The sequence below is a fragment of the Anser brachyrhynchus genome (genome assembly GCF_964034855.1).
Source record: "Anser brachyrhynchus genome assembly, chromosome: 2".
Lineage (NCBI taxonomy): Eukaryota > Metazoa > Chordata > Aves > Anseriformes > Anatidae > Anser > Anser brachyrhynchus.
The window spans coordinates 109,056,724-109,081,678 of record NC_137695.1 but is presented as its reverse complement, the minus strand read 5'-3'; the positions used below and the strand labels follow the sequence as shown (position 1 = coordinate 109,081,678).

The 24,955-nt window shown below is 42.2% G+C and overlaps 1 protein-coding gene across 9 annotated transcripts in view; it reads right to left on the bottom strand.

Moving 5' to 3' along the window:
• The window catches only part of EPB41L3 (erythrocyte membrane protein band 4.1 like 3), a 145,908-nt gene extending 121,500 nt beyond the window's left edge, over nt 1-24,408 (bottom strand). For 5 of the 9 annotated variants that reach the window (XM_080581934.1, XM_080581919.1, XM_080581911.1 and 2 more), the window contains exon 1: nt 24,251-24,398. The gene's annotated coding sequence lies outside the window, so the exon portion shown is untranslated. Of the gene's footprint in view, nt 1-24,250 lie in introns of all 9 variants that reach the window. The other 4 variants (XR_013947227.1, XM_080581935.1, XM_080581915.1 and 1 more) reach the window with 1 other exon arrangement.
• Nucleotides 24,409-24,955: the final 547 nt, after the last annotated feature.

The following is a 24,955-nucleotide window of genomic DNA, read 5'->3' as shown; positions in this document are numbered from 1 at the left end:
CCCTTTCCAGAATTCACAACACTGAGGATGAAATGCATATAATTTACCAGTATCAGTGAAAATACTATTGCTATGCATTTTCTTTGGGAAAAAAAAAAAAAGAGAGAGAGAGAGAGAGAGAAAGAGAGAGAGAGAAAGAGAGAAAGAGAGAGAGAACAACAACAACAACAAAAAACCAGCACAACAAGGAAGCACCGTTAACTTTCCCCAAAGCAATACCAAAACCAGGCATCAAAACCCAGTAGCCACAACTGTCCCCATGGCAGAGATTTTGAGCATCTGCACAGGAACTGCAGGAATGCAAGATTCTTGCCTGTAGCCAGCTGGCTGTCAATGAGTGATTAATTCCTTACCCAAGCAAATTGCAGGAACAACCAATTTTGAGGTGACTGGTTTTATTTCAAATGCTGGTTGTGGTTCTGAACATCCACCCTTAACATCAGCCTAACAATGCTCTCAGGGACTTCATTAGGGTTTGTGTTTCAATACCATTAGACAAAAAACAGTCATGCCTGTGTAAAGAGCAGCTGCCCTTTGCCAGGGCACGTGCTAAAACCAAGACTATATCCCAGAGCCTTGCTGACTGATAAAACAGACCAGCACAACAGAAAGATGAAGAAGAGAATGCCCTTCATCTCAGATGACCCATGGCACTGACCCACAGATATTTTTGCTCTGCTCATACGTAATGACATACCCTTATGTATGCAGCCACGGCACAGTGGTTGAGGATATGAGTGTTTCTTTTTTTTTTTTTTTATTAGTCCTTAATGTTTATTTTACTATCTGTCCATGCAACGATAGCCTCCAAGATCATATCTCATCAAGAGCATAACGAGCCAAATTATTCTCTACTCCTGTAAATTGGTGAAGGTCCATTGATCTCATTACAGAACTGCAATTTACACTTGCAGAGAACGTGGGTGACTATTTCTAAATGAGGAAACAGAGCAAAAGTACTAATAGCGGGGAACATAATTCAGGAAGAAAGCAAAGAGACCACTGCCTTTTTATTTCATCTGAGCAGACACATATATACCAAATCTTCATAGCAAAGAGTTAAATAGTTTTTAAAACCACCACCCGCACTTACTGAGCTTCAGAGACTTCTACGACTCTACAGTGTTTGCAGAGTTGAATAAAGGCAGCTTCCTTCCTCTGCAAAGCAACCAGCTCCTGGGACTCGTTTGACATTTCTAAAGCATTCCTTCCTCGATTCCTTAGTGATATCCAGTGCCACTAAACACTAACTGCCCTATTCACCACCTCTTCAGTGGCCACCATAGGTGACATCTGCCAAGTGCAACGTAAAAAAAACTTAGCAATACCTCTGCTATAGTAATTGCCAAAGTGTCTGGTGGACTTTGTGCATGTGTTTTATGAATCTGGGGAGAGGTAATCAGGAGGGAATAAAAGGCTCCAATCTCTCTGCCATGCATTTTCTTATATAAACTTGTTAAAAAGTAAAGGGGGCGGAAGGAACTCTTTAAAAACTAAGTGTCAGTGGACCTTACTCTATGACCTGATGATTTGTTTACATTATAACATATCTTTTGCTACAATATAGGCAAGGTACAAGAATGCATAAGATGCAGAGTTTCAACACTGAATTACAGAAACTGCTTCTCAGTGAACAAAAGAGAAAATGACTTACTTTTGCACTGTGCATTTATCATTTTTAAATGTATGAATCTAAAGGCATACTTTGTTAGTTAATATAATGCAGAACTTTTCCTACTGGTCTTGATATTTTTTTAAATCATATACACAGTCTTATCATGAAAACTTCCAAACAAGCTCAGCAGAAGTTTCTAGCACCCAGCAGGAAGTTAAAGCAAAAAAAAAAAAAAAAAAACATACACAAAACAGCTTCAATAGGCGAAACACAGCTTTTTTGGCAGAAGTAATCTCACACATACAATATTAAAAAAAAAACAACTGCTCATACAGCTGCTTTGGACTCCCATACTTAGCTCAGAAAGAGGCTGGGGAGATGCTGAAGTCTGATGATTAGCTAGAAGGAACCCCTCCCAGTGGCCCTCCCAGATGGTTGCTATTAAGTAGAGGAGAGCTTGCTCTGCTCAACAAAAGGCCACAGACATCACCCAGGATCCTATGGACCCCTGGGGACAGAATACCGAGAAAAAACAGAAGCAAATTTGGGCTGTTTTTTTAAATGCTGTGTGCTGCTCTGATGTCCTCCCACTGACTGCTCTGACCACGGGTCTCGACTGAACTCTTACCATCCAGGAAACTCAAAAAACCTTGGATATCCCATCCCTCAGCTCAGTACCAGACACAACCTATTCCAAAGGGAAATGAATGTCCTTCTCACAAGTCTCTACCTCAAAAATGAAAATTGAAATTATTGGACTCAAAGCACCCTGTCCCAGATGGGGAGAACGTAAGGAAAAAGCCATATATATCCCCAGCTGTGTAGAGGAGACCTCTCTCTGCCTGGAGGTCCAGAAGCCCAACTCCTGCCATTGGAAGTAAGGCTGTTTGGATCTGCCAGATGCCATTCCCTCCAATGCAAGAGCCCCTTGGCTTTTTGTTACTGCCATTACTAGGGGAGGCACATCACCGCGTGAAGGAGCAGCAGTTTCACCCTCCCCAAACACAGCTTCACGGCAGGGCTTGCAAGCACACACATACCTCCATGGGCATGGCAGGCAGCCAGAGAAGCCCATGGATGGTCGGAGCAGCAAGCCTGAAACCAGCAGCCACTGCCTTGCTGTGGGCATCACCACAAAAACGAGCTTTAAAGAAAACAAAACAAGAGCTATTCCCCAGATTTGAGGTACAGGGCTGAAAAAATGATAGTTGTTAACAGTGCTTTGCTGGCTCTATGTTGTTGTACAAGAGCCAGGGGAAAGAAAAACCTAGTGAAGAGAAGCAGACAAAAATTTTCTTGCTTTGTGTGTGGTAAAAGAGAACAAAACCTGGAAAAAGGCTGCCCGGTGCTTTATCAGCTGTCATTCTGGAAGAGATCTATGTGTGAAAGCAGAGGGAATGAGCTGAAGAGTGAACCCGAGACAGGGATAGCCAACAGAGTAGCTCGGTTAAGGCAAGGACCAGCTCATGCTGGAACAGCCTAGCTGTCTGACAAAAACATGACGTGCTAGGGGGTGGGGAGAATTAATTTAAGCTAAATGAAGTCAAAAAGGTTGCACGCTTTCTGCCAGACACATTTGGCACTGTGTTAGGGTCATTCCTCCCCGTGACCGAAATAAAACCTGGGTTATCCCTGGGCTGCCATGTGGTTAGGAAGAACAAGTATGAGAACATTTCCAAAAGGGACCTGACACAGAAGTAAGCAGCAGCATTTCATGGGGGGTGGAAGGGAAGGAGGTTTTCATCAACAGTCGTGATACATTTATTCAACACTGGAGTAAATCTTTATGTTGCTGGTCAAACTCTCACTGCAAAGCACAGTACCCCTACCACAGATAAAAGATGCATTTATCCAATATGATGCACGTGCAACAAAAGTCATTATGTCTCAGGACTTTAGAGTACTCCCCTTCAAAAGTTTGGGGAAATTTGATATAATGGGAAAAAATGTTTACAGAATGCAATGGACTGGACACCTGAGGGTTCTTTTGTGCTCTGACATAGGAACTAATCTAACTGTGTTAAAATGATATAATTAAGATCTCTTCCAGTAAATATGAACATTTGGAAAGTACAAATTAGTAGCTAAAAATGTAAACCTCATTGCAGTGATTTCCTTCTCTCTCTATGGGAAGCCATCTATCTAATGTTGGCATCAGACATTCATTAAGGCTGAGGAACATTCAGTAGAGGTTAAACAGCAAAAGCTGTCTTTGGTGGCCACTCTAAAGAGTGATAACAAGCCATGCGATCCTACTGCTGGGACGCTTTAAAGCCAATTCTCAGCCTATAATCATAAGAAGTTGCAATGCTGTCTAAGGGAAGTCTCTCAGCCTCTTAATTTTAAATCAGTTCAAAAGAGCAGTTCTTGTAAGGTACCCAGACAGACACAAGCTGTTTAGTGCTGCTCCTGGGGTCCCGTGTCTTGTTTTTCCTCAGCAACGTTTCTCACAGCATCTCAATTTCCCTTTCAATCTCTAAGTTTCAAGGGGAGATCCCAGGGGTCTGCAGTCCTGTTTCAGTTTCAGAAGAGCCACAGAATTTAGACTGGGAGGAAAAACAGTGCTGGTAAATGCAAATGTAGCTTTTAAACTAGAAAAGAAGAGTTCAAGGGAAGAATGGAAAATGAGGAAAAACAGCCAGATGATTACACATCTACGCCAAGGGAGCTCTCAGCACCCCACACAACTTCCTGAGGTGGGCGGGTGACAGGAGGGGGTACAGCTGACAGCGAAACAGGAGCGGAGCAGTCCAGGGATCGGACGGCCAGCAAAGCCGTGCGAGGAGCAAGGACTGCATGAAAGGCTCCCCAAGGCACGCGAGGAGGGTACGAAGGAAAAGCGAGCGCTGGATACAGTGAGGTGCCAAGTAAGATGGCAAGCAGAGGTCAAGAGCAGTTAATCAGGAGGAAGGAGTTAATAAGGAGGAAGCGGGGCGGGGGGGAGATGTATCCAAAGGAGAAGCCCACATGCAGTGGAGCGGGAGAAGGGCATCAGTGTTGCAACAAGTACCATGGCTGGGCAAGGCAAAAAAAGAGGACAGGACAGCGAGGGGAGAACACCCTGCTGTGCAATTATGGATATACTTGAGGTCAGAGCCTGCATCTAGTAATAAATTGATTCCTTGTTTCTGTCCCGGTGTTTCCTTGTTTGGGTCGTACAATAGGTGGCTCAAAATTTTTTTCCTCTTCTTTGCAGCAAGCAGTAGGAAATTATTAGAAGCAGTATTTTTGCAAGACACACTTGGGACAAAATCCAACAAACAATTATAAATCCGCTTAACTTCAAGCACTTAAGTAGTCCTTTTGACATTAACAAGACGACTCATACACTCTGTCTTAAGCAAACATGGCATACGTGCACAAACAGCTCCTAATTAAGCCTTGAGTTTTATGGTAGCCTCTGCATCTTCTGCTTTACCTCCAGAGCATGACCCCTCTTCATGCACACATCCTTCATCCCCGCCAGCTTCTGGCTGACAGGCTTCAAGCAAAAAGCTGTTCCTGTTTGTTTGCTTTTAAAGCTAGAAATGTTGCAGCAAGCCATTTTGATAATATACGGAGCAGTGCCACTACAACATCAGCCGCACTACATTTCAAAAGTAAAAGTAATCAAATTCACTCTATAATGTATGTAAAAGTTATCAATCAGGCCGGCCTGAGCTGTACTGCAGTCTTAAGTTTTTACAAGGAACACTTCTTTTGCAAAGAAATAAAAAATATCAGTTTCTCTCAACAATAAAATAGCAGATGTTAGGACTTAGTATGGAACAGGTAAAAATTATGGGATTCCCACACACAAGAAATGTTCTTTTAGAACCAAACACCATGAATATTTTAGATTCCTTATGCTTTTTGCCCCCCCAGCTTCTGAAAAATGAAATATCAGAGTATTTCTGAACTGATGTCAAAATCTTCACTTTCAAGAAATCCCAGAAGTGATTGTTTATTTCCTACTCAAAAATAATCAATTCAAATACAGCAGGGGAAGTAGGCCAGTCCAGAAGGCAAAAAGACACTGCTTCTGCTCAGTGATGGCATCAAACAGCTACTGGCAGCCCTAGGACAAACCAGATATTTTTATAAATACACTTCGGTGACAACAATGCCTTAAATATCTCACCCAGAAGCACCATCAGTTATCAATACTGCATTTTTCCTGCTCTGATGGAACTAGTTTGATGTAATGACAAAAATTGATCTTTAAATATTCAAAACTCTGTGATTATTACATTTTCCTGAGAGAAGCTTCCACCCCTTCATTTTCCTAATACTGATAACATTTACATTTTTCTTTGGAAGAAAAAGATTCGTCTTCATCAATTCTGTTAGTAATTTCCTTCATTTTATCTCTTTCAACTTTGAGCACAGCAAGGAAGAAATATTTGCATGCTAATGCAAATCAAAGTGTGAAAGCAATCAAATCAAACAAAAAGTAAAATTATCTCTGAAATTAATGAAATCCTTCCTCCCCTCGTACATTATTAATTCAGCATTTTCTTTTTCCCACTACTGACCAATTGCCAATTTGTCCTTTAACCAGAATTATAGTGAAAAATAAGTCCTCAGGAATTCAACATTATATAAAAAATAGAAAGTAAAGAAGAGATAGAGAACTATTTTTTGAATGCGTGAGAACATTTATGCTTTAATGGACAAATTAAAATCATATCCCAATTCTTCTAGAATCAAAAGCTTTCAGGTAGGTGTTGCCCCTTTATAACTTGGGAGCAATGCAGAAATTTAAAAGAGGAAGAACAACATTACAAATGGTATTCTTGCACAGACCAGTCTGATCTAGTTTTATAGTGCTATTTACACAGCAATCAGACCACAAACAACTCCCTCTAACCTCATGCCTAGTTTTGTAAGAAGAAAAGCTGCAACCATGATTGGGCTTCAAGCACGAGGAATACTTACTGCAAGGGCAGGTACTCTGGCAAAGCAAGCTAATAAGGTATTACCCATAGCCTGTAAATCACACAGGCAGAGCAGTATCTTTTGGCCACTGCTTTGCCAAGTATTATGTTAGAAGGTATTATGCTTGGGTTTTGCAACAAAATGAACCTCTAGTGATTTTAATGGTGGATATTTGGCTTTAATAATGCTGTTTAATGTTCAATATCAAGTAATATAATTTGTGTCTTCAGATTGGGCAATTTCATTACTTTTTCCTTTAAATGGTGGCTTTAATAACTAAGCTTTTAAATTGTGTTCCCCATAATAAATAAATGAAGCTAAAAGGCACTTGTCAGCACTGAAAAGCTGGATATAGTCCCATAGTGGACATTAAGGATACAGATAGGATCAAGCCAACAAAACACTTACAGCAAAGGTTTCCCTATTAGCTGTAGCAATTTTAAAATTGAGATTCAGTAATACAATTTTAATGCCAGGTGAATGAGGTCAGACAAAAAAGAAATTACATCAGCATCAACAGGCAAATTCTTACCAACTTAATGTCTACAAATTAGAGCAATCTCTCCTTCAGACACCATTAATGGATCTATAAGCACAGAGGCAACCAAAAGCAAATGACTTCACAACGAAGAACTTACGAGAGCAGAACTAAAATAAAATGATTTTTGGTTTTGTCTCTTAGAGGCACGTTAAGAATTAAGGATGTTAGTGAATCCATCTTTTCCCTGAGTAAAATGATAATTAACGACAAAAGCAAAACCAACCCTTCACAGTCTCAGGACGGTAAAGTGGTCTTCCCAATTTCCCTTTCCTATAGTTTTAGTGGATATCCTTTTAGCAGCCAGTATCCAGCTCATAAATTTCCCAGGTCACATGCTACAGTGGCACAGACCCAACAGGTTGTGCAGCTATGCTCAGATATTTGCAGTTACTGAAGATAACGGTCCCCTGCAGCGAAGGGAGGGAGAAAGAAGGTCAAGTCAGGTAAACAAAACCAATGAGAAGCTTTAAGTGTTGCCTAGGTCTAGATCCCAAACTAGTGGGACCATGTTTGCATGGGGAAAAGAGAACAAAGTGCATGCAAGAGAGAGGTGAACAAGTGCTGCTTCATACATCCATTGCAACACAAATGCGATGTTTCACCATGCACAGAACATTAAGTCAGGAGCAGACCATATGGCAACCACGATCTGCCTTTGTGAGGCAAGAAATACTGATCTAAAGTAAGGATCTTGTCATCTTAACACCTTTAATCTAGTTAGTTGATGTATTAGTGCATTCTCTTTCTCTCTCAAAATAGCCTGCCTGACCCTTCAATTAGCTGATGCCAACTGCCTACCTGTATTATTTACTTCCACAGTGCATTGCCTGTTACCTTTACTGTAGAAGAAATGTATTTTTTTAGCCATTTACATGTTAGCACCTTAATTCTACTCCGAGATACTGAGTCAAAACAGTTAAGTCTTTTTAATACCTCTATTTCCACCCTTTATTTATAGCTCCCCCCCACCTTTCATGTTAAATAGGCCAGGACTAATTACATCTTCATAACCTGCAGTACCTGAACCCATGAATCATTTCTGCTCCTTTCCACTCCCTATCTTTATCTTTGCACTTTTCTCCCTCTAACACGGAGACAGAAATGAGCAGACAGCTCCAGATCTGATTTCCATGTGCCAGAACAATCTTTCCAACCTCAAGTTCTCAAGACTTTGTTTGCTTTCCTTTCTAATTGCTGCCATAAACTCTGCAATAACTCTCCCAAATAAAGCAAAGCATTTCTTTTCTTGATTATCTTCAGCTTTGCCATTTTGTGGCACAGAGTGATTGCTTGGCATTTGCTTCATTACTTCACACTATTCTGTGCTCGGCAGAGTGATTCAGAGTTCAGGGGGATGCAGCAGCCCCCATTATTTAAGAACTTGCCCTGGTGCTGCCACCCCCTCGCGTGCCGTTCAGTAGCATGACAAAGTCCAGCCTTCCTGAAGCTCCATCGAGTTTTCCTACGAGGAACAGAAGGGCTAACAAGGCTCAGTAGGATGAGGGCAAACTTAGCCCCAGTCACGGGGCCACCCTTTCAGTACCCATTTGTGGGCCTTTCCTCCCCTGCCAGGGCCAACCAGGCCTCCCTTCACTGTGAGACACCACCACCACCACCTGTGTTTGACATGGAAAGCATGAATGTGACCGAAACATCCCATCCAGTCATCTAGCAGGCAAGGGGGCATTTCAGGGTTGAGCTGCCAGGCCTTCTCCTAGTAGACCCACTGCACCCCATATAACACACTTCGGCCTTCATAGGGGCAGCAATCAGATCTTAAATGGCCCACACCCAAAAGGAGTGCTCTCCTCAGTCCTTTAGCTTCTTCCTCAAACAAAAATGAGATGTACTGAGATAACCTAAGGGGCAGTAACACCACACTGCCCTTCAGCTAATGCTAAGGAGTACTACTGAGAAGGAAGAGCCATGGTTCAGATCTCTGCCCCACTTCATATTGTCCATCTGCAGAGCAAACAGTGAGGAAAACTTAATTCCTCCAAATATGAACTGCTTCTGGAAAGTCTTTTTTTTTTTCTTTTTTTCTTTTTTCTTTCCTTCTCCCAGTTTTAAGTTAGCCAAAGTAAAACATCAAAAAACTTCTAAGTCCTTTGTGGTCAATCTTAAACTCAGATGTATTCTGCTGGTTACTGTGAAAACTGGTTTTATGCATGGTATAGTACTTGAATTGGCAACAGAATATTATTAGGCAATCCAAAAAAGAAAAATACTGCCTTGCTTTTTCAATCCATTATTTTACGAGTAGGCTTTAAAGGCATAGTAGCAGTCTGTGTTTGGACCAAACCTGATTTTGTTTACAGCAAAATTACACTTTTACAGAATTCAAGTGCAGCAGAAATATTTCCAACTTTTATTTAGAAATTCCAGTGAAACCACTGCTTTGGAACAAGTAATTAAAAAAACAACAACACAAGAGAGGTAGTAATCTAGTGGATCACTGTAAGGCTCAGAAGCATCAAGTGACAGAACTTATTTACATATGCTCGCATTGTCTGCTCAAAGGAGAAATAAGTCTCATGGAAAAATAAACTGGTTTTAACAATGTTATTTAAAATTTAAATAAAGAAAAAAATAACAGGTAAATATATTTTTTTTTCCTACAAAAGACAGCATTTAGCAGCAAAAAACACCTGTCCAGCAGGCTCAGGCAGTCTAGCCAGACAGTCTGACCTTATCTGAGGGGTTAAGAGCCTACAGTTAAACCTGTATGGGACTCAAAGGCCACAGGTTGCCAACTACACCAGTGTCTTGAAGGCAAAAAATAAAAATAAAAAGTTGCCAAGAAAATGAGTATATGTATGTATAAGTATATATGTGTGTGTGTACACTGTTGGCACTCTTCCTCTGCCAAGTGGAAGCAGCACAGCCTTATGGGTTCCCTCTTCCCCCACCACCCCTGAACCGTTTCCCTCCCAGCATTGTAGATGCTCCTTTTCAAAAGGGAATGGGAAAACACTCTCCTATCTACGAAATAACATGGAGATGACCCGGAGGGCCCTCTGGAGAAGCAGTATGTTACCTCGCTGGAAAGGATAACCAAAGTAGGTGGCACAGCGCTTAGCAAGTAGGGCTCCCGTAGGCTCCCTGTTTTCTCACAGCCATGGTCACTATCACACATTTCACTGTTCCCTCTGGGCACCACATGTTTGACATTAACTTTGTCCATGCTCAGCTAGCAAATATCAGCTGGAAAGGCCAGAACCCGAATATTTTTTGGATGAAAAAATGGCAGGCTTTTTGCCAATGACATTGGACTGGATCCTTGCCCCTGCACCACACTGCTCCAGAAATGCACAGAAAATGAGCAAAAATCTGTCTTAAGAGCTGGGTTGAGGATTTTCTTCATGTTCCCAAACCTCAATGAGACAGGAGCCCATGCCCAGTGTCCACCTCCCTCTTGTCTCATCAATCTTGAGCTACATGTGGAAGGTGCAAGAAGGCTCAGATTAGAGCTTGTGACAGTTAGCTCAAAGCTTCCTTTAACTGGAGGTATAAAGGCAACCAGACAAAGCCCCCATTGCACCAATAAATAAATATAGCCCTCAGGTAGACTAAGTTTTCCTCACTCCACATTTGCTGCCACTAACATGTAGGAGTCCGTGCTTCTGTTCATCAGTTTAGAGTGTAAAGGGTCAGCAGAAAAGTCAAATCTATGCTCAGTCTTAAGCACTGCAACTCTGTCAGTCTGATCCAGTATCAACCAAAATAGAAGTTGCTTGGATGAATTAACACCACCTTGTACATATAAAAAGTCTTTTCCTCTTCATGATATTTGTCTGTGTTTCAAGGCATTATTTATCACTGGAGACATGAGACAATAATTATCAAAAACCTCTCCGTTTTAGTTGAGATTAGGTCAAAACATGATATCCCTTTCAATAATAATAATAATGAAATAGTCATTACCAAAGGATTAAGTGTTACAAAAATGTAAACATTAAGAAAACAGAAAAAATAAGGACAAAAACATTCTCCCTTAGAGAAACATTATATATTGGAAAATTACTCTGTTGACTGGATATTAATACACAGTACATGTTTCAAAATTCATAACTTCTTAAAAGAACTCCTCAGCTAGCTTTCCAATTCTGATTTTATAGGCTAGCATGCTGTTTTCTAACACGTCACATCAAATAGTGTGAAAGTATATATAGTAACTAAGCACAAAATATTCCAGGATCACATTATTGCCATGCTGTTTTAATTTCTTTAGCTGCATGCTATTTCATACCAGGATTATTTTAGTTTTTCTAAAAAAGCACTCAAGCAAGACAGATGGACTGTTTCAGGTTGCCATTAGCATACTAACTTTACCTAGAAAAAAGTCTTATTCTAGATAACAATCAACGAAAGCGATGCCTATCGCAATTCTTCCGCCGTGTCCTTTATCCATACTGCAAGGGCATTCGAGAAAAGGAACTTGAGTTTAATCTTTAAATTAAACACTAGATGGAGCCCACTTCCCAACACTGAAAAATGGAACTCCTTACTGCAAATTCTTGAAAGCCTATTGAAATATATGGTCATGCATAAGCATGACATAACCCAAACAGCTGTGGTGACCATCATTACTGCAAATGCATATACTGGCCAGCAATTAAATCTCTGCATAAAAGGACAGGCTTTAATACTGGGCAACTTGCAAAGGAATTCACACTCCTCTGTAAATACCTTAGCTTGGAATAAGAGACTTGCGATACTTTAAAAATCCATATGTGCCTAATTTAAAGTTCCATAGGACATACATAACAGTGGGTTGAGACAATCAAGAGAGAAATGCAATTAAGTTTGATATCTTTTCATTTTGACAGTAAGTTGTACTGATTCTATCCATGCTAGAATTTGGCACACATGCTCATAAATACAAATTAAATAGGAAGAAGCCTATTTCAGCTGATTTTCATTAGTTCTAGAAAGAAAGCTCATTTGTGATGTTTGATAAGACGCTGTCTCTCTCAAATGAAACATACTACACATTAAACTAGAGATAAATGATCTTAGTGTTAAAAAAATAAAAAAATGGATGCAACAATACGAAACTCAAGCAGCTTCATTGTTACTGGTTAAATCCATTTATCCCAGACTCCATGGCAAACAACTGTATTTTGGCCACCCTCTGGATCAGCTCCACAATGCAAAGGGCAGGCAGAAATCACAGGCGTACAACCCTTGACCATTTCTCAGCTTGCTGAAGGACATGCTAGCAGGAACATCTAAAAGCTAAGCAGACAATAAAGTTGTGCAAAGCCTCAGATGAGATTCCCAGCAACACAATTCTGCTGACAGCCGAGCTATCGCTGATTGCTTTAACCTTTGCCCAGTCCGGGCCACTGATTTTGCCTGACTCTTTTCCTAACAAACCTGTGGTAATAGCTTCATCAAGGTTGAGATAAGCATGCAGGCAGTTAGCTTCACCACAAAAGACCACATTTTGCCCATAAACAGCAATCCATCCTGATCAAACAGAACTAACAACCCAAACTGAGCTTGCCTTTGTCATTTGCTGCAGGATATATTCTGAGTCACCTAGGAGGACAGGTCTTGACTAAGTAAATTACTAACTCAAGTTCACTAACTCGGATCCTGACTGCAATTTCCAGAAGCCTGGGAAGAAAGGTACAGTGTTTCCGTAAAAGGCCCTCCCTAGTCATTTTTGTGAAAGACCTACATAGCACCTCACTTTTGTCCCACATCCCTGCTGATGAAAGCTGGTCCTCAGGATCTGGTGGATTACTGCTGTGACATCTGCACCTAAGGGCAACTCTTTGAAATCAAACAAATGTCTTCAAACATAAGGCCTGCTGTGAGGAGGTCACAGCTTGTTCTCATCGTCACACAAGCACTGACGAGCAACTCCACCAGCAGCACAGGCAGGATGATGCCCACGTGTGCCTAGGCTGCGCTGCAGTCCTGGAGCTGGCAAACAAACACTCTGCTGCCATAGAAGCAACAGGCTTTGTCTTAGCTATGGTAAGAATACACTCAGTTCTGATGTTAACACTTCTGTTTATGAATATCCTTTTTTCAGTCCTTTACATATGCTTTATATAAACCTGAATGAAAAACATATCTGGTCTCAGATGGGGAGATTTATATATATTTTAACCAGTGGGTATAGCAAGCACCTAGAGTTTCTTCAAAAGCAAATATGAGAATAATTAGGATTTATTCAACACTTGACCTAAAACCATCTGGGAATACGGGTCCATTTACTTCCAGAGGTTTTTGGTTCAATAAAGCTGTTACTTTATTAGCAGGAAAAGTATCTCACTGACCTCACAAATTAAGTGTCAGCAAAAGGAGGAGACAATCGAAGTACCAGCCACAGTTGCAGGTTTTACTAAATAGTAATGTTTAACTACTTCCTTATCACAATCTTCCTGTACAACTATAATTTAGGAACCTTTGCCACTGCAATTTTCTCTGCTTCATTTTCTTTACAGCGAGGCTTTTGTGTGTCAGACTAAATGCTTGTTCATCAGCACTATTATCCATGCAACAACTGAAAATGAACAGCTATGGTAAAAAAAAAAAAAAAGAAAAAAAGAAAAAAAAAAGAAACAGAGGCTTTGCATATGCATAAAGAAATAAATAAATGGCAAATTATCCAGTCTAGTAATTGAGGCTAGAGGAAGAGTGGACATTGAGCCACAATAGTTTCTTGAGCATAACACTGAAAATAGTCACTGTGCATACACATAGAACAGTAAAGTTAAAACCAAGGTAAAGCTAAGGTTAAAAGCTTAAAATTTTACTTTTCCACAGCAATAATCCTGATGACTTTATGGTGATGGTGCTTTCAGCCTCTGAATATGGAAAGAACAATATACTGTGGACCTCCCCCCCGATCACATCTGATTGCTGTTGGGGCACAACAGCCAGGAATGATAACTCACCTGCTATGTGCATGGAAGCAGATGGGACAGTAGTAAAAGAAAAAAAAAAAAAAGCTCAAGAAGAAGTGAAAGCCTTTGAAATTCCAATGGAGTGACTAAACTGTTGCTAGTCTTATTCACCTTTACTGCCTCTGAACACAAAGCAGGAAAGTCAATCTGTAATTTAAACTAACTCTTCAGGAAGGAACAAAAATCTTGCAGCAGAAAAACTGAAATCGAATTAATTCAAACACCTACATTCATTCACTTGTGCATTCATAAGCCATACACTACTCAGCTCATTTTGTAAATGTTACGTTTGTTAGTAAGTGTTTGCTGGGCTAATGCCAATTATTCAGGCCATTTTCCTGAAAATGTAAAGGATTTTTCAGGAATAAACCCTCAGCAGGCCTTTGCTCCTCCAAAGCCCCCTGCGGTCATTTCAGATCCATCCATGCTTTTCTTTGCAGACTCACATATTTCATCGCGCAAGTCGACCTGAATACCTTGACCACTTCTCTTTTCCTCTCCTTCCTCTACAGTCAGAGCTCTGCTTGGCTTCACATCACCACCACCACCCAGCAGCTAGCTTGCATCGAGCAGCTGCCTTGCATTTAGTTCCATCAACAATAGGTTTTAATCTTCTTGCTATTTGCACTCCCACATCATTTTTGAAGGACTGGGAATAGTCATAGTCCAAGTTTTAAAAAAAAAAGCCAACTGAAAAACAAACAAACAAACAAACAAAAAAAAAAAAAACAAACAAAAAAACAACTCTCAAGGACTGAAAGCCTTCCCAATGAAGAATCTAGTTCTCCAAAAGTTTGCTCCCATGAGGTAAATGAGGTCTGTTAACTGACACCAACAAAAGTCACCTGGTTATTTCCAAAGCTTGAGAAACTATCGATACAGCTACTGTTGGAGTATAACAAATAGCATACTGTTCCTTCAGAAGCAGCAAATTGTTTTGTGAAATTAAAAATTGAAAGCAAGCTAACATCCAGAGACTGCCCAAGGCAACAATATTCCAGAAGGAACGTGGCCAGATGCTGCATTCCTCTTCACCTTACAAAAGCCACCCTCCTTCAGAAGTCACCACCAGCCTTACAGTTTTTGCTCTCCATGACCCTTCCACTTTATTTTTCTTCCAAGAATAAAGGCCATGCTAAATTCAAATGTTTTTAATGGATCATAGGATAATTCAGGCCAGGAGGGACCTCAGGATGTCTCTGGTCCGGTCTCCTACTCCAAGCTGTGTCATCTGCGAGATCAAACCAGGTTGCTCAGGGCTTTGTCCACTTGGATCATGAAAACCTCCAAGGATGGAAGCTTCACAGCCTCTTTGGGCAGCCTGTGCCCCTGGCTGGCTGTCCTCAGGGTGAAAAAGTTTCTCCTTGTAACCAGGCTGAACTTCTCTCATTTTACCTTATGTCTCTTGTCCTGTCTCTTGTCCTGCCACCATAAAGCACTGGGAAGAGCCTGGGGTTGCACCAGTTCTGCTCTTTCAGTGAAAGGAAAAGAAACCATCCCTTTTAGCTTTGATATTTACCTGCCTACATGCACTACACTTTGCCCTTTGATTTGGATTAACATTTCAGATTTTAACTTTGCTTACTACATTTGCCAAAAATTCAAATATAACCAAACCAGAGCTATAGTGAAAAATACATTTAAGCACAGAATTGGGGTGGAAGTGTTTGTCCATGTAATCACATCAAATTTCCTCTGATGTGCACTGATGATGGCAACACCAGCATTCACATTACTGCCCTTCCAGCTATTAAAGTGGAGTATATCTTTATATAGGTACAACATGAGCCAATTATACATGTACATTACAAAATGGCCTGAAAGAAAAGAGATCTACACAGAAGCAAAGCCACAAGGAATACAGTCTGGCAGTTTTTAGATTTGAAGAGTTTTTGGTAGTGCGTACATCACAGTAAATATGCATTACTTACGTTCCTGGGCGCAAGAGCTATTACTGTCTCAGGCTGATCAAGGCTTCTTAGCACATCAAAAGAGCAGCAGTCTGAAGCAGTACACTCACAGATCTTACTACTCAGTTACAAAATTACCTTGTACCAGTCATGCAGAAGGCTTCCTAACTGCACTCCTAGCTACACTGCTGGGGAATAAAAGGTATCTAACAGCAACCAAGAAATGAGAAAAATGCAGCACTGCAACACATGTTCATCCTGCCCGAAAGGTCACATGAAATGTGATTAGAGCCATTATCCTCCAGGACTCTGAATCTGAATATTGCCTTGAGACAAAGGCTTTCCGGCATAAGCTATGGATCAATAAAAAGGATTAAGCACCAATACTTTGGAAATACTCAAAAGTAAAATATCAGGTTTTAATCTCGGATTTCTCCAGAGCTGTGCCTGAGAAGACACTCTTACATTTCAGTCCCATCTTCCAGTCTCGGGCTCTCTGCACCTGTGCAAGGCACAAATGCCGCAGACCTCGCATGTTCAGAGGACTCAAAAGGAAGAAGGAGAAGGCATGCAACAGCTAAACCGGGCTGCAGTCTGTTGGCGAGCAGCCCGTGCCCAGCCCCACGCTTGCTCCCACGCCTTGCCCAGAACAGGGCCACCGCCACACAGGGGCCACTCACATCTTCCCCAGATGGGATGTGCAGACAACACATTGCTCCTAAGTTTTCTCACTCAAAACTGAAGCCTGTGCATAAAGAAGACAGTTGCCACGCAGGTGAAAGGTGAGGCAAGTTGTTTTCCTTGACGGAGCCCATTAATAGTAACGAGCCTCTCCTGCAGGGTCTAAATAGCTCAGAGATAAATCCCGAGGCTGCTAAGCCGCCAGCCACCTCCAGTAAGTTCTCAGAGGCAGCTTTACTCCTCCAGACCATGCTGGGTGAACATAGCCACCTCCAGTCATGTTTCTGGAGTAGATCTCATGGCTCTTATGTTTGCAGCAAATGTCTTCCCTGCAGCTGTCCAGTCACCTTTAACTGAAAGTCCAAAATGCCAGAGTCTCATCCTCAGGGAGCAACAGCATTCCCCTTGTGATTTGCATAGGAGCAAAGAACATGACCCTGAAAGTGCTCTGCCTCTCTTTTCACACATCTCACGGGAGGCTACGTGGGATAGAAATCCTTTCCACAGGAAGTCCTGGTCCAATATTTAATGCAAATAATAACAAGGCATCATTTCTGAAAGTTAACACCATGGACAACACCAGCATGAGTGACAATACGAAGAACTGCGCAGCATTTTTCTGAAAAGCCATCCAGTGAATTAATAATTTTCTATCTGAATTACTCGCAGAAACAACTGAATAAGCCAGAAAAGAAAAATTAAAATGTTCTAAGCCATTGCTTCACAGTGCGTCTTACATAAAAGTAATTTAAAAATTATTACAAAAGCAATAATACTCAATCTTATAAAGTGACACTATTTCAAATTAATCTGCTGCGTGTTAATTCCTCCACCTTTGCCAACAATGAAACAGAAAAAAAAAGTTTCATCAAAAAATAAGTTGCAATTCAGTAAGCTTTGCCTGTTACTTCCACAAAACCAACATCCCAAAAGCAGATCTAGCCTTCATCAAAGTCTACTTCCAATAAATAACGTTTCTCCTCTTTCTCCCAAGAAAATATAAGTTGAACTCATTTTGCAGACTCACCAAAATTGTCCATATCCCAGGACGTAGCAGCATGTCCAGTTTGTTGAGTCCGTGGTTGTGGCATGGTCACAGCAATCAGCAGGAAAATGAAGGGGGGAGAAAAAAAAAACAACAACACATGAGATTCAATGAAAAACACACTATTGCTTAATGTTAAAAGAAAGAAAATGGACACAATAGCACTATCATTATGATAAAACAATAATATTTGACAGATCATTACTAAACTGCAAGAGGCTGGCCTCATATGGAAGATTTTGTGGGAATAAAACAAATATTTTCCTGCCCTTTTTTCCTCCCCCATCAGGCAGTAATAGGTGAACACTATCACATACAGAAAAGATGCACTATTCTCTGATACCACAGACATTTCTAAATCCTTGACCATCAGATGCAAGATCTGGTAGGGAAAGAAATCAAAAATGACACAGGCCAGTGATCGTTTGCAGAATCCTCAGTCAAGGAGGGGGGTACTGATAATTTATTCTTTACAATTAAGGGGCTTGAAACCTACCCTATAGCTAAGTATCCATGCAGTTATACACCTGCAAATCATCAAGAATAATCAAGCTGAAATGACAGCATCAGTTCTTTTCTAATAATAATAAGAAGAAATAAAAAAAAAAGAACAAATGTTACAGTTTTCCCAGGCTCAGCGTTGATTTCCTTTGGTAACTGCTCCAAAGCATTCAACCTAGTCTTTTTTTAATTATTACTATTTCAGAGAGGGAATGCTCTGAAGACATCTGTGCAAAATTCTAATCACTGTGGACTAACCTAAACAAGTCCCATGTTCATATGTAAGAGTACTGATATGCATGTTCATCTTTGGACTAGAGAAACCGATTGCATTTTCAAGTTAAGAAAGAGCAAAAGGTCCTGGAGCACCTGATAAGGAAAGCGCTGAAGCCTGCAGCGCAGAGGAGGCAGCCAGGAAGGAGATGCTAGCCACGTTATCCTCGCAGCTGTATCATCATCAGATTCTGGCAGTCAAGCAAACAGCACCACGGCTAACGAGATGCCAAGAAGGCAAAGGTCCTTGAAAGTCTCTCACACCAGACTGGGAAATCTTCCCATCTGGTACGCTCAGGCCATCCAAATCCTCCAAACCAGCTGTCCTCAGGAATACCCCTAACCTGACAACTCAAAGACCTTCTGCAGGGGCCAGGGCAGCATTTTGGTGTCCAGAAATCCCAAGACAGGCTAGGAGGGTGGCGAGCCTCCTGCATGGCCTCTGGTGTGGTTTCTTTTGGATCAGAAATCACGTGATATAAAGGAAAATGTCTCTGTTGGTATGAAAAAGAAAATATAACTGGCACAGGCAACTAATTTGCAGCCCCCCATGGATAACGGCTGATGAGTTACCTCCTCCTCTGCTTCCACGGCCCATTAATAAGACAGCAAGGAAGACTGCAGAATAAGGATGCTGACTGCTCATGTGTTTTCCACTTTGCTTGCAAGCAACTTTTTTGTTGCTGTTTCTGTAGAAGTGCTTTTAGAGAGGAAGCCTTTCCAACTCCTTCATGTGAAGTATATTGGAGGGGAAAGGGAAAAGAGATTGCAAAGGATTTTCCTTCCTTTCTGATTTCATTTGTCAGTCTTTTGAACCACTGTCCTTCCCCAGAGAAGTGACCATGCACCACTACTGTCAGTGTGACTGCAGCTACAGATTGCTCTCCAGATATTACCTGCCTTTTGCTCCTGCAAGGCAAGGGATTAATGGGAGGACATTTTCACTGGAGCAGACACGGCTCCAAGATAACCCCAAGGACTGTAATGGCCACTGAGTGATCTGACTAAATGCAGGACTTCAAATTAAGGAAAGTAAACTGTGATGGTGGCATGGAACAAGATGAACATTAATGAACTTACTAGGAGACAAGAACTCAGGAGGTAACAGGAAACAAGATGTGCAGTAGATGGGAATGCAGGGTAATGTGGTGTGCAGGAAAAAAAAAAAAAGGAGGAAGGAACAAAACAAATGGGTACAGCTGACTTGAAAGCAGCTGAATGTGAGCAGGAGAGCTGCCAAACTAGTTTATGTAAGATGGGGAGGGGGCAGGAGAGAGGGAAAGCATTGCAGCATCCCCATTGACAATACTTCTTATGCATTTCTGAGTAAGAACAAAAAAGGACTGCTGAAATTTGACACAAGTTATAGTGGGGAGATTTCCATTAGCAGCTCAGGTCTGTGGAAAAATAGAGTCCTGATATGCCTTGATGGGATGGATGAATGGATGGGATGTAAGCAGCAGCATCCACTGCCCACGCTACGTCCCAGTTGCCTGGATCAGGATGAGAAGAGGTGCATTAGAGCAAGACTACAGAGCAACAGAGCCATTTTGCATTCCCCCTGCTCCTCTTCACATGCTATTTTTGCATGACACCGGTTATGAAACTGAAAATGTTGGTTCAGCTTCAGGCAGCAATTTTAGGGTCAATTGCTTCTTCACCAGACACTGAAATCACAATTTTTCAAGCATCAAATTAGCTGTGAATGTTTTAGGGGACAGTGAACTTTACTTATGCATTATTACTTCAGGTCCCTCTCCTCCGAAGCCTGTATTGTAATCCATCTTTATATGCCAGGTGCCTTTTTTTTTTTTTTTTTTTTCCTTGAATCACACTTTAGGATGAACTCTGCAATTGCACTACTTGTTTTTTGCTCTACCAGCTCATTCGTGACTGCTACACACTCTCCAGTGCAATCTTTACAAGTGGAGGCATATGCTTTCAAAACCATGTGAAGCATTTTATCCATTTATCACAAAAGTACATCAATATAGGTTTTCCAGCTAAAAGCTTTTGGAAGTTTCCTCAAAACTTTTATGGTTCACCCTGGATCCATTCCTAATCCACAGGCAGGCTAAAAGATTCATTGGCTCCAGTGCTCCACAAAATAAATAAACAATAAAGCCTTAGTGAGGTCGGCTGTTCAACAAAAAAACAGGGCTATGCATCTTTCCCTAACACTGTCAGCACAACACAGAACAATTACAAGCCCTAATGTTGGAGCTGATTTCACCCTGGATCTACCTGAAGGATATGGCTCTGGAATCAAATTGATATTTGAACAGCTTCGCAGCCAGCACTCCAGAGGGCCAGGACAAATGGAAACTAATGGAAATTGGAAAGCCATTGCTGTAGATGATGTCCGGTTCAGATTTGTGACTTCATCTGCCAGTAGAACTTCTGGTACAGAATAAAAAACTTCCTGAATTAACTCCTCTACGCAAGTGTTAGTAAAGTGTGAATGTGAAAAAGTGTTCCTTAAAATGGAAGTGAACGTCCAGTATTATCCTGCAAATTCTATGCATCTTCAGCTGATCAAATTAGAAGTGCCAGTTTGTATCAAAACGAGGTGTTCATAAAATCTTATGGAAATAAGACAGTTGACATGAGAAATGAGGAAACCAGCAGTGCTGGGGAGATTTAGCATACAAGCGATAAAGCTGAGTTTGGTTTGCTCAGTCTCTGTGTCAGGTCTACAGCTTGCTACCCAAGTGTGGAGGCAGACCGTGAAAGCCTACCACATCACGAGAAGCGAGCTACACAACTGAAGCTGCCCATTACCTTCAGTGAAGTCAAGGCAGCGTTAAACATCAGTAGCATCAACATCTCCCTTCTGTCCTTGCAACATAAAACCCAAGTGCTATTTGAGTGTCACAAAACACGAGCTGTGGCAGCTCCTCAGAAGCTGAGAAACTTCAGGTCTTGGCAAGGTTTGTCAAGCTCCCCCAAGAACTTATCTATTAAAAATCCATACACCCATACGTGCATATATATATATTTATGTATATATAAACATATATGCAAGCGTAGTATATGGATACGCACACAACATATATGTTTAGAAGTCTACAAATTATATAAAATGTGCTCATCACCCAGCAGGTGGCACTCGTACCACAAGCTCCCGAAGCAGGAGCCCTATGGAGGCTGCAAGCAGGCACTGCTCTACAGGAGGCACCATCCTCCTGATAGGTAAAACCACCATGGGCATGAAACGGCCTGCAGACCTTTTGCAGGACCTGAAGTGTCAAGTCCAGCATCCAGGAGAAAAAAAAAAAAAAAAAAAAAAAAAACACATTAGGCTTACTGGCCAGAGATGGCCTCCACTAATTCCCTTGACAGCAGCACGACTCCCCTTCACTTCTTATGGTGAGCAGCATTTTGGGGACTGAAAGGGTTCTGTAGAAAAGCACGTGGAATACTTTTGATGTGGAAGCAATACCTTATGATGGTAAGAACAATAAAATGAAATGTAAAGCTTCCTTCAGACCTCATCACTTCTTTTCTTCATTTAACACACCCAACTAGCTTTCAATTAGTCCTACTAATAACGTGGGTTTGGGAAGATCTCATGAATGAACAAATCAGAACTGGCAGAGGAGATGCTGCTGTTTTTCTTTGATTAAAATTGAAGTCTTGTTTTCACCCATGACTCAAGCGTCACTATCACATATACATTCTCAATATACCTCTTCTTCAGCTGAGTGGTGCTTCAACTTCAGCTGAGTGGGTTTGTTTTTTAAAAAATATTTTCCCTTCATGTTCAACATTCCACCTATCTCCCTCCAATCTTAAAAGAGGAAAAGAAAAAAAGAAAAAAAAATGTATGTTTAGAAGCATCAATCTGAAAACATCAGTTCCGTGTGGAGCATTTCTGTTCCCAGTAAGAGAATGCCTCATGTCAGATTGAAAGATGCCTTTCCAAGGTCATTTCATGTTCCAGTAGGCTTGTTATGAAGTTGTGGAACGGCAGATAAGGTTGCATGAGATAGTAAAGTGCCTTCCTAAGCTAGTTCTGAGCAGTAATGTGCAACCAATATTTGAGCTAGAGTCTTCTAGATAAATGCTGCTGCAGGAAGGACAGGAGAGTACTGAAATACCAATAGCCTGTTTTCCTGCTCTCTCCCAATCAAAAAAAAAAAAAAAAAAAAAGTAGAAGAGAGCCGTTTTCCTGACAAACTTGCACTAATGGCACATGATTATGGCACTTGGCAAGGATGGAGGGGGGTATTCTCTAGGAACATTTGGGGGTATCTCCTTGGGAAATTTGGTAAAATACCAACCCTTCGTAATAATGAGAATCTGACGTTAAGAACTGTCAAATTCAGAACCTAGAGTGATATTTTCAAGTTACAAAAATAAAGATACCGTAGTAACCCCCTGTTAGATACCAGGACCAACAATTCCTAATGTTAAAAAGAAGAAAAAAAAATACATAGATCTACATCTATACTTAATGTTTCCTTGAAAGTCGTACAGTTACAGGGTGAGAAATGATGATCCGGTATTTTTAGATTTCCTCTAATATAGCCCAAAAATGGAGGACACTACATAGCAGTAACCCCTCAGCATGCTGTTAATACTGCCTGAACCTATCCCAAACTCCAAAGCAAGGTATGCGTCTGGCAAGGCACTGAACTGTGCATTACAATTTTGGCCATCATGCCAGGGACTGTATCCTTCCCTGGAAAGAGCAGGGGAACAAGCGTACAAACTCCAGAAAGACAGACAGGGAAAGAAATCCTTTTCATAAATGGTTAGCTACGTCTTAATGAGGTTTAAAGCTCGACTGAGATTTATCAGTTAGAGATCCAAAAAAAAAAAAAAAAAGAAAAAAAAAAAAGCAAACATTTTGCATTGAAAGAGCCCAGCTAAAGTAAAGGGGAGGGAGGAATCTATGCTTTTTCAAGACTCAAACGAGCATTTTGGGGGGGTCCAACAGCCCGTCAGGAAGATTTTGAAAAAAATGGCCACCCGGTGCTGGACTGTGCACAAAATGCAGAGTTTCGGCGCTCCCGTTTCTGCATTGCACCCACAGCCCCCGCGCCTTTCCCCCCGCTGCCCGAGCATCCCCGGCGCCCCCCCGCTGCCTCCCGCGGACTCGGAGCCCGGAGCTGCCGATGCTCAGCTCCGGCTTCGCCCCGCTCCGGGGGGCTCCAGCGCTACTACTTTGAATTTTCGGGCTCCCAGCACTTTTCCACGGCACCGCTGCGACTACAGAAATGCGAAGAGGTCCAGCAGAGCTTTTTTCTTTTCAACAACCAAAAGGGCAGAGGGGAAAAAAATAAGAGGGAGGGGGGTGAAACCTCGGCAACATCCACCGTTAAACCTTTTCGGCACGGAAGACGCACTGCCCCTGCAAAAGCTTGCGCACCCTCCGCAGCCTCCCCGCCGCGCAGCGCAGCGCGCAAAACCCGCGCAGCCCTCAACTTCGCTCCGCGGGTGCCGCCGAGGGGCTGGCAGCGCCCGGGCGGATCTTCCGCGGGGGGAAAGGGAAGGGAAAGGAAGGGAAGGAAGGGAAAGGAAGGGCGGCCGAGGGACAGGCAGCCGCAGGATCGCTGCCCGCCTGCGGCACTCCCGCACCGCCGGAGAGGGGCGAGCGCTGCCCGAGGGCACCCCCGGCCGGGGGGTGCAGCAAAAAAAGCGGAGGGGGGGGGATTAAAAATAAATTAATTAGATATATTTAAAAAAAGGGGAAAAGGGGAGAGCCGGGGGCAGCGCACGCCCCTTGGCCCTCCCCGTCGACCTCAAGCCAAGGACAGCCCGGCGGCCCCGCTGCGCATCGCGACCCGCCGTGCCGAGCCGTGCCGAGCCGTGACAAGGGACAGCCCGGGGGCCCCTCACCTGAGCCCTCCGCAGGAGATGCTCCGCTCCGCTCCGCTCCGCGCAGGGCCAGCCCCGGCCCGCCGAAGTTACGCGCAGCGGACGCGGAGCCGGGCTCCCACCTGCAGCGCCCGGCGCACTCCGGCTGCCGGCTCGGCACGGCACGGCACGGCCCGGCACGGCACGGCCCGGCACAGCTCGGCTCGGCCCCCCCGCGGCTCCATTGGCCGGGCCACAGCCTCCGCCCCGCCTCCGCCCCGCCCCGCGGCCGCGGACACCCCCGCGGAGCTGCGCCCGGTCCGATTTTATATTTTATTTTATTTTATTTTATTTTATTTTATTTTATTTTATTTTATTTTATTTTATTTTATTTTATTTTATTTTATTTTATTTTATTTTATTTTATTTTATTATTTTTTATTATTTCATATTATTTCATATATTTTATTTTTCATTACTTCATATATTTTATTTTATTTTATATTTTATTCTGATTTATTATTTCGTTTTATTTTATCTATATTATTTTCTTTCTTTTCTTTCCTTTTCTTTCTGTTTTATTTATTTATTCACTTTGGTGTGGTGTGGGACGGGAAAGTGATAGAAGCCCCAGCGCCGAGCGGCTCTGCCCGCTCCAAGCTAGCTGAACGCGCTCTGTGCAACAGGCCCCCGGCCTGCCCTGGGAAGCCCCAAGCTTCTCCGCAGCAGCCCCACGACTTCCAGGAA